At 59.8% G+C, this 11631-nt stretch overlaps 1 pseudogene; it reads right to left on the reverse strand.

The window, feature by feature from the left end:
• Window positions 1-286: 286 nt before the first annotated feature.
• LOC142435767 (cytosolic phospholipase A2 beta-like) lies at window positions 287-9602 on the reverse strand (annotated as a pseudogene).
• Between the last annotated feature and the right edge of the window lie 2029 nt (window positions 9603-11631).

Here is an 11631-nt window from a genome sequence, read left to right on the forward strand (position 1 = left end):
ACCTCTCCCGGTGCTTGGAGAAGAGGCCCAATGTGGCCTGCTCCAGGGGCCCAGGGCCCAGAAACCAGAGCAGCTGCTGAGCTGTGGCAAGCCCGTAGTCACAGCTTCAGTTCACAGTGCAGATGGCCCTCTGTGAGGTGCTGGCAGCTCCTGCCCCATCTGGGTACCAGGGCATACACCCAAGGCTAGGAAGGGTGCTGCTGGGGCCAACCAGGCCCTCCGAGGCCCCAGAACACTGGGGGATGGCTCTCTGAGGCTGAGGCATTGCGTCACTCGGGGCGGGCTGTCAGCGCTGCCTCCTCTTCCGCAGGGCCTCGCTCAGGGCAGCCGGCAGCCGCTCCTGGTTGTTGCAGATGTTGTAGTGGGCCAGGCCCAGAAGCTTGTCCAAGTCCTCTTGGCTATAGGTCACTTTCGAGTAGTGGTAGGGGGAGTCAGACGGAGACAGGTTCACCCGGCCGGCCTCCTGCTCCTCGGGTGTCCTAGGGACCCCTGTGCAGAGAGCACATCGTGGGCATGGAGGGGCAGGGTGCTGGGGTGGAGGGCGGGTCTGCTGGGTCGGGGAGGCTGGGACACCAGGAAGGGGGTGGTGGCAAGCTGGCTCACCAGGGGCTGAGTGGTCCCGGAAGGAGTCCTTGACCAGGGGGAAGTGCAGAATGACTGGGGCCTCAGGCCGGCCGGGATCAGAGAACTTGTGGCACTCCCGAGGCTGGCGCTCCTCATAAAGGCTGGGAGAGATGGGCAGGAACGGGATGCCCTGCTCTTGGCACATGCGGCCCACCAGCTGCAGCTGCAGCAGGGGCACAGAGGGCAGGAGAGGGCTAGCCTTGGGCTCCCTTTGTCCTGGACACTCACGTCACATAGGACCAAGCATCAGTCGGAGTGGACAGCCGTGCCGCAGCCCCTCAGAGCTCCACCAAACGGACTGTAGCCATCGCTGAGGCCAGCCATGAAGGGCACACACCTCTCACTAAATTAACACAGAAACTAAACGCTGGGGTGTCGACGGCCTGCAACCAGCCGGGGTGCAGGTGCAGCCAACCAGATTCACCATCACATACTCTCCCCATTGCGGAGAAAGCCCCCTGATGGAGCGTGAATGAAACCCCAGTTCTTTTCACAGGGAGCGCTGGTGGTGAAGCAGTTATGTGCTGGGCGAGGTTCTGCAGGGTCAGCACTGGGAAAGCACCCGCTGCTCCATGGAGAGAGGGCCGAGCACCACGTTCCTGAACTTGTGCCTCCACGTTGGTAGCCACAGACTCTCCCTTAACAGCCATGCTGCCTTCAAGTGAGCACATGGCTGGTCTGATCTCCCTACAGAGGCAGACATCCTCTGGCTCTCTCTTCCTGCTGTCGCCCAGCCCCCCTCTCAGCTTCCCCCAATGCAGCTGTTAGGCTTCCTCACTTGTGAGCTCAGCGTTACTGTCGATCCCACCCACCTTGTGGCGTATGTAACTACTGAATATGCATGTCTTAAGGCTACCTGTAACTACCCCAAGATAATACAGATGCTCTCTCTTCCCCCACTTCCACGTGGTCCATCAAGAGGAGCTGAGGTGAGCATGCTATCATAAAACGTGCCTGACTCCTTTATTGTACTCTCACTCCCCTATCTCTCCTAGCCTCTATGACTTTACTAGACCTTTACTATTTTATCGCCATACAATTGTGCCTACTGACCCATTGGTTGTTAGAGGCTGATTTCCTGTGACAAACTGCTCCGTGGGCATTTTTACTCCCGTAAGCAGTTCGATCTCGGAAACACACCAAGGGGGACCCGGTGAGTCAGCATGGACTCCATGGTGGGGATCCTGGTTTGGTTGTTTTGACATGGTGTGGTGGTTAGATATTATGTCCACTTGGACCTGCGTGAAAGTGCAGGGGTGGAGTCCCACCTGTCACTCAGGTGGAAGCCTGGTGATCCCTCCTTGGAAGGAAGGGGAGATGCTATGAGCCTCTTCCTCCTCGCTGGGATTCTGTCTCCAGGGACGGCCCCATGGGGTCTCCAGCCTGGAGAGCCGCCGACTTGGCCGTGTTCACGCCAGCCTGGGCATTATCTGCCTGCAGCTACACAGAGGCTGAGGAAGGTTCTCACTAGCATGGTCTTGAATCACACTGGGCTGGGATGCCTTGCTGATCTAAAATGACTTCTTGATCTAAAGCTCTTTCTTTCTACACAGAGGAGTGTTGCTGCTTTTGTTTCTCTGGACAGCTCAGCCCATAGCATGTGGGTCCCTGTCTCATAGGGTTGGGAGGAAGCCAGCAAGGGACACACTGTGAAGCCGCCCTAGCATCCTCGGGTGCCACTCATCAGCTCCCCCACCTGAAAGGCGGCATTTAAGTTGTAGTCCAGCGACAGGATGAGGTCCACGTCCCGGGTGGGCTGCAGGAGGGGCGGGCAGCTGGTGTTGACAAAGTAGCCCACGTCCAGCAGGCACAGGCGGGGCTCACCAGGGGTCAGCTGGTTAGGGAGTTCATCCAGTTTGGTGTCTGGAGAGGTGAGCGGGGTGGGAGGGCAGCCTTGAGCACGGGTGCTGAGGACACCACGCTTGCTCCCCTGGTCAGTGGCAGTCACTGGCTGCTCCTGGAAAAAGACTCCGCCCTCAGGCCCCACCCACCTGGCCCCAGCCCTGAAGCAACCTCCAGCCCAAGCTGAAGGAGAAGGCAGGAAACTCTACTCCCCACATCCCGTGGTGCCACACATGGAAGGCCTGGAGCCAAGGGGTGAGGTGAGGGGCCTGGAGCCAAGGCCCACAGCTCTGGGAAGACATCAGGGGGCTGGGCCCCGGTGGGAGAAGCTACCTTTCCAGGAGGAGAAGTGAGGGTGCTGGAAATAGTCTTTGTGGAACTGGAGACCACGCAGAAAGTTGTGGGTGGCCTGGGCAAGCGGGCGCCACGTCAGGAGGCCAGAGAACAACTCCCCGATCCTCCCAACCAGGCTGGGTGGCACTTCTATCTTCAGCACTGGGACCTGCTCCTTGTCTGCACAGCCAGGGAGTGGGGCGTGGGTGCTAGCCCAGTCTGAGGGCAGTGACCCCGGAGAGGGAAAGAGTTGAGACCAGTGCCCCCACCACCACACACACACAGAGCTGGGAGTCACATGCCCACCCCCAGCACCAGCCCCGGAGCCTGGGCACCTACCCAAGCTGGTCAGGGTCTGAGCCTAGCGATCCCAGAACGGACTGGGCTCCAAGGACCAGTATAAGCTGTCTTGGAGGCTGGCTGCATATAGGTTGGTCCAGATGCCTGGGAGCGCAGACACAATGGGACGAGAGCCACCATTCCTGTCACAGCCTGACCCTTCCCTGCTGCCCGCCTCAGTGATGGGGCTCCCCCAGAAACATCCCCCCTACCTCATTCTCTCTCCAAGACCCCCTCACCTTCCAGGAAGCAGATGCGGGACTCAGGCATCCTCTTCATCAGCCGCCCCATGAAGAACTCGGAGCCGAAGAGCTCGGAGGGGATGAAGGCACCTTACTTGGAGAAACCGAGCTTGTAGGGGGAGAAATCACACCACTCTGCGGTGGGAAGGGACCGCTGTTGGCCACCACCCTCCTGCCCACCCGAACCCACGCAGGGCAGCCACAAAGGACGGGGCGACTCCCCTCCAGTCCAAGTGACTCTGGGGTCATGGGTGTCTGGATTCACTCGGGTCCCGGACCAGAGTGTAAGGAGAAGGGCATGAAAAACTGCCTCCCCACACCATCCCAACCACCCCTTCCCCGACCCCTGGCCGCCCGGGGCCTCAACCAGCTGCCTCGACCTGCCTCCAAATTCGAAGGTGGACAGGCCGTGCCCCTTAGTGTTGAGGGCATAGTACATGGGGAGAGGTTTCTGGCCGTGCCTCAGAGCCTGTCGCTGCTCTGAGAGCTTGTGGACATCAGGCTGTAGGGAGATACCTCCGTGTAAACCCATTGCTGCCTGGTCTCTGGAGATCTCCCCTCGCCCTGCTACCCAGCAGGGCTGCCTCCAGGTCCAGGCCCGTCCCCGTGGGCCGCCCTTCTGTACCCCATCATGTCGCATGGCCTCATTGATGAGGGCCCAGAGGTTGGTGAAGCAGGCCGGGTGTCCCAGGCGAGTGCGCTCCTCCAGCTCCTGGTAGTACCATTGCAGCTGGCTGGGAGCCAACACGCCCAGCTTGTTCTTTGTCACCTGCGTCTTCAGCAGTACGGTGGCGCCCCCCAGGTCCTTCTGCGACCACTCTGGATCCTTGTAGAGGTTTTCTAAGGTCCTAGGCAAAGCCAGAGGTCGGGGCCAGACAGGTTCCTCTAAGAGTCCCCCGAGACCTCACACCCCTTCGGACCTTCTCTCCCAGGGCAGCAGCCCGCAGGTGCCTTCCAGCTCCATGGAGACAGCCGAAGCCCATGGGGCACCTTGGGCATATAGCACCTGCCACCTGCCTCCTCGCAGACCTTCCAATCTAGTCAGGGAGGCCAAGGTGGCACTGGAGAAGCCTTACCACAGGCACCCCTGCCTCTGCCCACTCACCGCCAGATCCCACACTCAGCCTGCTCACCAAGTGGAGCCCGAGGCCCCTGTGATGTAGAAGACGCAGTCCAAGAGGCCCAGCTCCCTGAGGCCGGTCAGCTGCCCATACAGGGAAGTCATTGCCCGGACCCCTCCACAAGTAGCCATGATTGCCACCACTGGGACCTGGAAGGGCAGAGTACAGCTGGGCTCAAGGGAGGCCCTGCGGGGACTTCCAGTTGGTGGAGGGGAGGTCAGGGTGCGCTGGGCAGTAAAAACCACAGGAGGAGAACACAGCAAGTCAAGTGGCCAATCAGTCCCCTGCCCCTGGCCCCACCACCAAGTTAGCGTAGGTCAGAGTCTGGTGGGGACCCATGGAGCGGGTCTGAGTCAGAGCAGCTGAGGAGAGTCATGTCAGAATAACCTCCTTCAGCAGGGTGGGTCCTTTCGGGTTTTGAAAACTCCAGGGAGCGTACAGGCCACAGGCCTTATCTCCCCATCCCCAGCCTGGGGAGTACGGCGGTCACTTCTTAAAAGACGCAGGCTCACCTCAAAACCCCCAAATCAGCGTCCCTCTCCCCTTGCAAGGAGCTCATTTCCTTAGGAGCCAGCCCAACCAGCAGAGAGCCCTGGCCAGATGTCCACCGAGTTGTCTGAGAGGCCCAGTCTTAAAATCAGCTCCAGGCCAAGGGCCAACGCCCAGAGAAGGGTAGCTACTCCTGGTGGGGCCCGTGGTTCTGACACTGCTCAGCCGCATTGGGCCCAAGATAACATCAAGAAAGCTCCGGGAAGTACAAGGGGGGTAGGTGGGCAGACGAGAGGCAAACACAAATCCGCCTTACAACCAACCCTGGTCGGGCAATGGAAGTGTGGAAGCCCACTCAGCTCAACACTCGGCCTGAGACCCCCACACTCCTGCCCAGCCTGACAGACCTCGTCCTCCTGCAGGTCTCCCTCCAGCTGCAGGGCCTGCTGCAGGGCCTTGGCCACCACCTGCTTCCTCCTGCTCAGGAAGGCCTGCTCCTCAGCATACAGCTCGAAGCCCAGGCGCACGGCCAGCTCCCCTGGTCTGGGGGTGGGGTGGGGGGATGGACGGACAGTGAGGCAGTGCTCATCCTCGTCAGAAAAGAGGACACTGGCCCCATCTCCCTGCAAGATCCACGTCCATCTCTTCTCTCCCTTCAGCCTGCGTGCTGAAGCTTGGAGAGTGAGGTGGGGATGGTGGGCCCAGAGCCACACCAACACGCCCGGCATGACAGCAAGGCCAGCTGGCAGATGAGGGTGTCCCTGTGGCCAAAGGTGGCCCTGAGTCTCAGCTTCTCCCTCCCCTGCAACGCTGGACCAGGGCTACACTGGGAAGGGGGCACAGGGGCTGAGAAGGAACAAAGGTCTTTAAGTTGGGGCTGCTTATGCTCCTAGACACTGAGGGCCAGCAAAAGTTCTTGAAGGCCCAGCCACGTTGCTTCTACCCAAAAGGTTGCTTCCTTCTGGTCTTTGTGCTCCTCAAACCAGGCGTGTTACTCTCCTCAGCCCCCACCTCTCTCCCACCCAGTGAGGCCACACGCAGACTACAAGGCTGAGGAAGGACCCTCTCTGCTCTGAGCACCTTCCCAAGACTGGGAGCTCCCTGCTGCAGCCACCCGCTTGCTTCCGGTCCTCCAGGCCACCCAGCTGCACGTAGCGCCCTCCCTCCCCCAGCTGCTCTCCCCCAGCCCAGCCTCTCACCTGTCTTCTTTTCTCAGCTCCACCGTCATCAGAGGCTCCTGCAAACCAGCAAAACACCACTCAGAAAGGCTGGCACCTCCACCCCAACTTCGGCCCTGGGATGCCCCAGTCATCTCCACAGGGATGCACCCCCACAGCCCAGCCCAGGGCCTTGGCCCAAAAGAAAAGGGAGAGAAGGAGTCACCCCCTGCCCCCACCCCCGCACTGGCCTGAGGCCCTGTCCCACCCCCACATCAAGGTCTCTTCCTCTGAGTGAAGAGTACCTGGGACGTAGGGAAGACCAGCCTCACGAGCTGGTCTGATGGCAGGGCCCTGAGTGGCACCTTCAGTTGCTCCTGGGGGGCATTCTGCAAGGGGACAAAAACTGTACACTTACCCGAGTCTCAGAGCAGGGGTACCACCCGGCCCTGTGGGCCTGAATTCCAGGGGGTCAGTGGGGGAGCACCCTACCTGCAGGTGGATACTCAGCTCCTGCTACCAGCAGGTGGGGAAGTGGAAACGGAAGGAGTCGCTGCCTACGGTGGCCTCCTGAGATCCCTCGTAGGACCCGGCGATCACAAGCTGGACTTTTCCCTTTGACTCTGGAGAAAGGAACCGAGGTAGCGGTGGGAGGGGGTTCCCTGCCCGTGAGGTGTCTCCCGCCCCTGTGGCTGGCAGAGGCTGGGAGGAGTTACCCCCAGCCCAACCCCCTCGGAGCAGGGTCATGGGAAAAGACCAGGTCTTGGTAAGCCCGGGCAGTTTCACCCCCAGCCCCTAGCCTTCGGAGGCTAAAGGTGGCTGGCAGCTTCTTCCAGGATGGGTAGCTGAGGAAGGGGGAAGACATAGGCTGAGGGCCAGGGCTGTCATGGTGACCTGGGAGACTCACCCTTCTGGTCCCCGGCCTCCTCCAGCCGCACATGCAAGCGGGAAAGCTCACGGGCCTGTGTTGGGAAGAGAAGATTCATATGCCACCCCTCCCACGCAAGGATACCTCACCATTACCCATTCCCCTGCAGCCCGCGGTTCCTGCTCCTCAGTCCCATGTCCTCTGGAAATCATAGCCCCTCCCACTTTGCTCTTTCCTGGTCCAGACAGACTTGCAGCCAGGAGGGCAGGTGAGCAGATGGCCTGAAGGAGGGTGTGTCACTCACCACTACAATCCCAAAGCACTACTATGATCCCAAATGACTACTGTGATCCCAAATCACTACTATGATCCCAAATCACTACTTTGATCATAAAGCACTACAATGATCCCAAAACACTAATATGATCACAAAGCACTACTATGATCACAAAGCACTACTATGATCACAAAGCACTACTATGATCCCAAATCACTACTATGATCCCAAAGCACTACTATGATCCCAAAGCACTACTATGATCACAAAGCACTACTATGATCCCAAATCACTACTATGATCACAAAGCACTACTATGATCACAAAGCACTACTATGACCCCAAAGCACTACTATGATCCCAAATCACTACTATGATCCCAAATCACTACTATGATCCCAAATCACTACTATGATCACACAGCACTACTATGATCCCGAATCACTACTATGATCCCGAATTAGTACCATGATCCTAAGTCACCATTACCATCCCAAATCACCACTATGATCCCGAATCACTACTATGATCCTGAATCAATCACTACAATGATCTGACTCACCACTAGGACACCGTTGCTGGTGAGCTGCTCCGCACAGTCTGTCCTGGGAAAAGCCATGAGCGGGGGTCAGGTTCTTGCCCCCAAGGAAGCCTAGGCAGTCCTTCCAACCACAGAGGGTCCCCGGGGAAGGACACCAACCCTGAGCACACGAGGCTGTCTCCTTCCAGAAGGGACAGATTTGACCCAGAGTCCCTCTCCCTACCTTGCAACCCCCAACTCCCCTGACCCCCGCAACCCCCAACTCACACACTTCGCAGGCGGAATTCAACGTCAAACCGCTCCCCACCCTGAAAAAGCAAGTTATAAAGGTAAGACGTGTGCATGTATGTGGGCATGCATGTGAGTGGTTGTGTGCACATGTGAGTGTGTGTGCATGTGTATCCACATGGCTGTGCATGTGTGAGTGTGGCAGTGGTTGAGTGCGTGTGCTTGCGTGTGAGTGTACCTGTGTATGTGTGTGAGGCTGCGTGTGGGTATGAATGTGAGTGTGTGTGTCAGTGTGGGTATGTGCAGATTCCAACCCAGATGCCAGCCAGGGGTGCCAATGCGGGGAGGGCTGCTGTCCATAATGTAGCCCCGAGGAGGGGGCCGCTCCTCGGGAAGCAGGTCCTGGTTGACAAGGGCCTCGGGCACCAGGGAAACCTGACCTCATTGTCTGTAAACAAGTTCTTTGAAGAGGGGCATTTAAGCAGCATCCCGTTGGTGGTACCGAGGGTGGCCGCCCATGTGGAGTCTTGCCTGCAGGCTCAGCAAGAAGCTCTGGCGCCGGAACTCCCCAGGCAGCAGAGTGCCCACGTCAAACAACACTGACAGCACGGGGTCGTCGCTGGTCAGCAGGTCCTGGTCAAAGACTTTCAGCTCAACCATGTTCTGGAAGGGGAGCAGCGGGACAGGGCCATGGGGTGGGGGGTGGGGTGGGGGTGACACTGGGGGTATGCAGGACCGGGCTGAGGCAGGCCCACCTTGATCTGGCTGTGCACCCGGAAGTGGAAGCTCTGGTTCCAGACAGGTTTCTGAAGTTGTTGACAGTGCGCGTCTGGAGCCGGTGGTTGCAGGCCGTGGGCAGCCACAGGGTCACACAGAAGTCAGGGTGGGTCCCTTGGAGGAGAAGAAATGAGGGCCAATTCTCCCCCAAGCCACGCAGAGTTCACCACCAGAGGGATCCCTGGGGACGCACCAAGCCCCACCCTCCATCGCCAGCCCTTGCCCGTCACTCTTTGCAGGCCCTCCTCCCAGGACCTCGCAGGCCCAGCCCTCCTGCCACCTCCCACCGTCCCTGCCCTGCTCCAATTGCAACCTCAGTTCCCTTCTCCTCTCTCGGTCAACTCACCCACATCCCTGGCAGGCAGGCTGTGGGCCTGCAGCACATGAATGGTGTGCAGGCAGGTCCCGGGCAACTTGGCCTGCAGAGCAGCGGGGAGGGGACAAGCTTGCTGTGGGATGACATGACCAAAGGCCGCAGGCGATGGAAGGGAGGTTGGGGCACCTGTGAGGGCTCACCCTGCACCAACAGGGCCAAGGCCACCCAGAACCCCGAGTCTAGAAGAGACAGGGCACGTCCATAGGAACTTACACAATGCCCATGACAGGTCTGTCCCAAGGGCTATCCATACATTAACTCAGCCGACTACTACGCTGCCTCACGAGGAGGCGGAGGCATGGAGAGGTGACCCAGCAACTGGCCGGAGACCCAGAGGCAGGATCGCTGTGCTCTCCGCTTCCCTCTCCTGGAACCAGCAGGCTCCCATCTTGCCACCTGTCTGCCCCAGCCCATGCCCTCGCTTACAAAGCTCTGGGTGGGCATACAGAAGGGCATGGAGGGAGCGGCCTGCTAGGACTAAGCTCCTGCTTGCTCACTCGCTCCTCCCTGTGCATCCCACCCCTGGTCAGGGGGCAGTTCTGGAAGCCACCTCTGTGCTGGGGCAGGTGGGAGGTTACCAGGCCAGGCAGACCATGGGCGCCAAGCCCTGCGCCCTCCAGGTTCTCCGAGGGCAGAGAAACAAAGGACCCCAGGACTCCATCCCAAACCACCCCGGGCTCTGGGCTGAAGCCCTGCCAGGTGCGCTGGGGCCAGGGAGCGTTCCTCAGCACACCCTTTCACTGGCCTCCCAGCTGCCATTGGAAGTCCCAGCTGCATGCGCCCAGGGGTTCCTGGCAGAGGAAGAACCCGGGAAAGTCACCCATCTCATCAGTCTCAGGACCCGACAGCCCAGGCAACTGACTCAGAGGGAGCAGGGGAGCAGCCAGGAGCCTCTCCCTGCCTAGAAGCTCTGTGGATCCCCAGCCCTGCCATGCCCCTACCCAAAGCTGGCAAACACGCCCCCTACAACTGAAGACCACCGGGGCCACAGCCCTCCAGAGAAAGCATTAGCCAGGACTCAGGTGGGGAGCAAGGGTCAGAGTGGGCTCCAGTGCCATGCCAGTCTTACCAGAGCCATGAGGCTGGGGGTCCCAGGCGGGGCGAGCAGAGGCAGCAGTAACCACTGGGTCGAGGACTGTGGGGTTTTAAGCCAAAATCCAAGTATGTCCCAACTGGCCTCCCTAGCCCCTCCCACCTGCTTCTTCCGCTCCGCCCAAGCCCCACACCCTGCCCAAGAAATGAGGCACCTCAACCTATACTGGGGCTTCTGACACCCTCCCATGGGCTCAAGGTCCCCCACCCCTGCTGGGTTCCTGGAAAACCCACTGCCCCCAGCAGACACCACCTGGGCCTGCCCAGCCGGGTCCTGCTTCCAGGACAGCTCACCAACCACCCGTGTGAGCAGGACAGGAAAGCATGGCTTGGAGGGGCCACAGGTCTGGGCAGCCGCCAGAGGTAGGGCAAGGGCAGAGTCCCCACCAACAAGGCTTGTAGAAACATCCAGGTACCAGTAGGACAGGAATGCCCAGTCTCCACTGAAGCAGACCCGGAGGAGGGGTGTATCCGGAGCCTATCATCACAGCAGGGGAGTGGCTGTTACTAAAAACAGCTCTTCAAAGCCAGGGCCTGGGCCACCTGGGTCCCCAGAGATGGCCAGGACTGGAGCTCCAGGTGGGCACCCAGGGGAAGGGGGCTCATCTCCCCTTTTGTGGGGGCAGCATGAGAAAGCCAGTTCCTTCTGCAGAGGAGCAGCCCAGGGGTGGGGGTGGGGCAGTTTCTGTCCCCTGGTCCCTGTGCTGGTTAGGAGACACAGGCTCGTCCCCAGGCAACCAACCCCATCGCAAAGTAAACCAGAGTCCCAGTCAATGAGCCCTGGCAGAGAGTTAAAACAGGGTTGGCCTGCCGGCCAGACTGGAGTACAAGCTGTGGTCCCTGGACAGACAGGGAGCTAGCTCCTCTCTCTGACGTTTCCATCTTAACCCTCCCCGCCCTCCTGGAGACACAGAAAGCCACAAGGAGCAGGTACCACATGGAGCCTCCCCGGCTTTATTGAGCATGTCCTTCGAGCGAGCGAGCGGGCCCTTACAGAAACCCTCTCCACTCCCCAGGGCAGCCAGAAAGGTAGGGACCATCATTATATCCACTTCACAGCTTTACAGAGGAGGGAGGACGCCGCAGCTGGCCTCCACCCACGGGGCTGCTTCACCTGCGTGGCAGCTTTCTGGGAACCCTGACCTAGACACCTGCCTGGCACTTCCTGGTCCTCCTCTTATCACCCACGATAGTCTCCAGGGTTGGTCCCAACCCAAACGGGGTTCTGGGTCAGACAGATTGCAGGGTGTCTCTGTGGGGGCCCATCTGGGGAGGAGCCAGAGTGCCCCCTGAGCTGTGGGGGGGCACGTTCCCTGGGGGCTCCA

The sequence above is a fragment of the Tenrec ecaudatus genome (genome assembly GCF_050624435.1).
Source record: "Tenrec ecaudatus isolate mTenEca1 chromosome 1 unlocalized genomic scaffold, mTenEca1.hap1 SUPER_1_unloc_14, whole genome shotgun sequence".
In the NCBI taxonomy this organism is placed as follows: domain Eukaryota; kingdom Metazoa; phylum Chordata; class Mammalia; order Afrosoricida; family Tenrecidae; genus Tenrec; species Tenrec ecaudatus.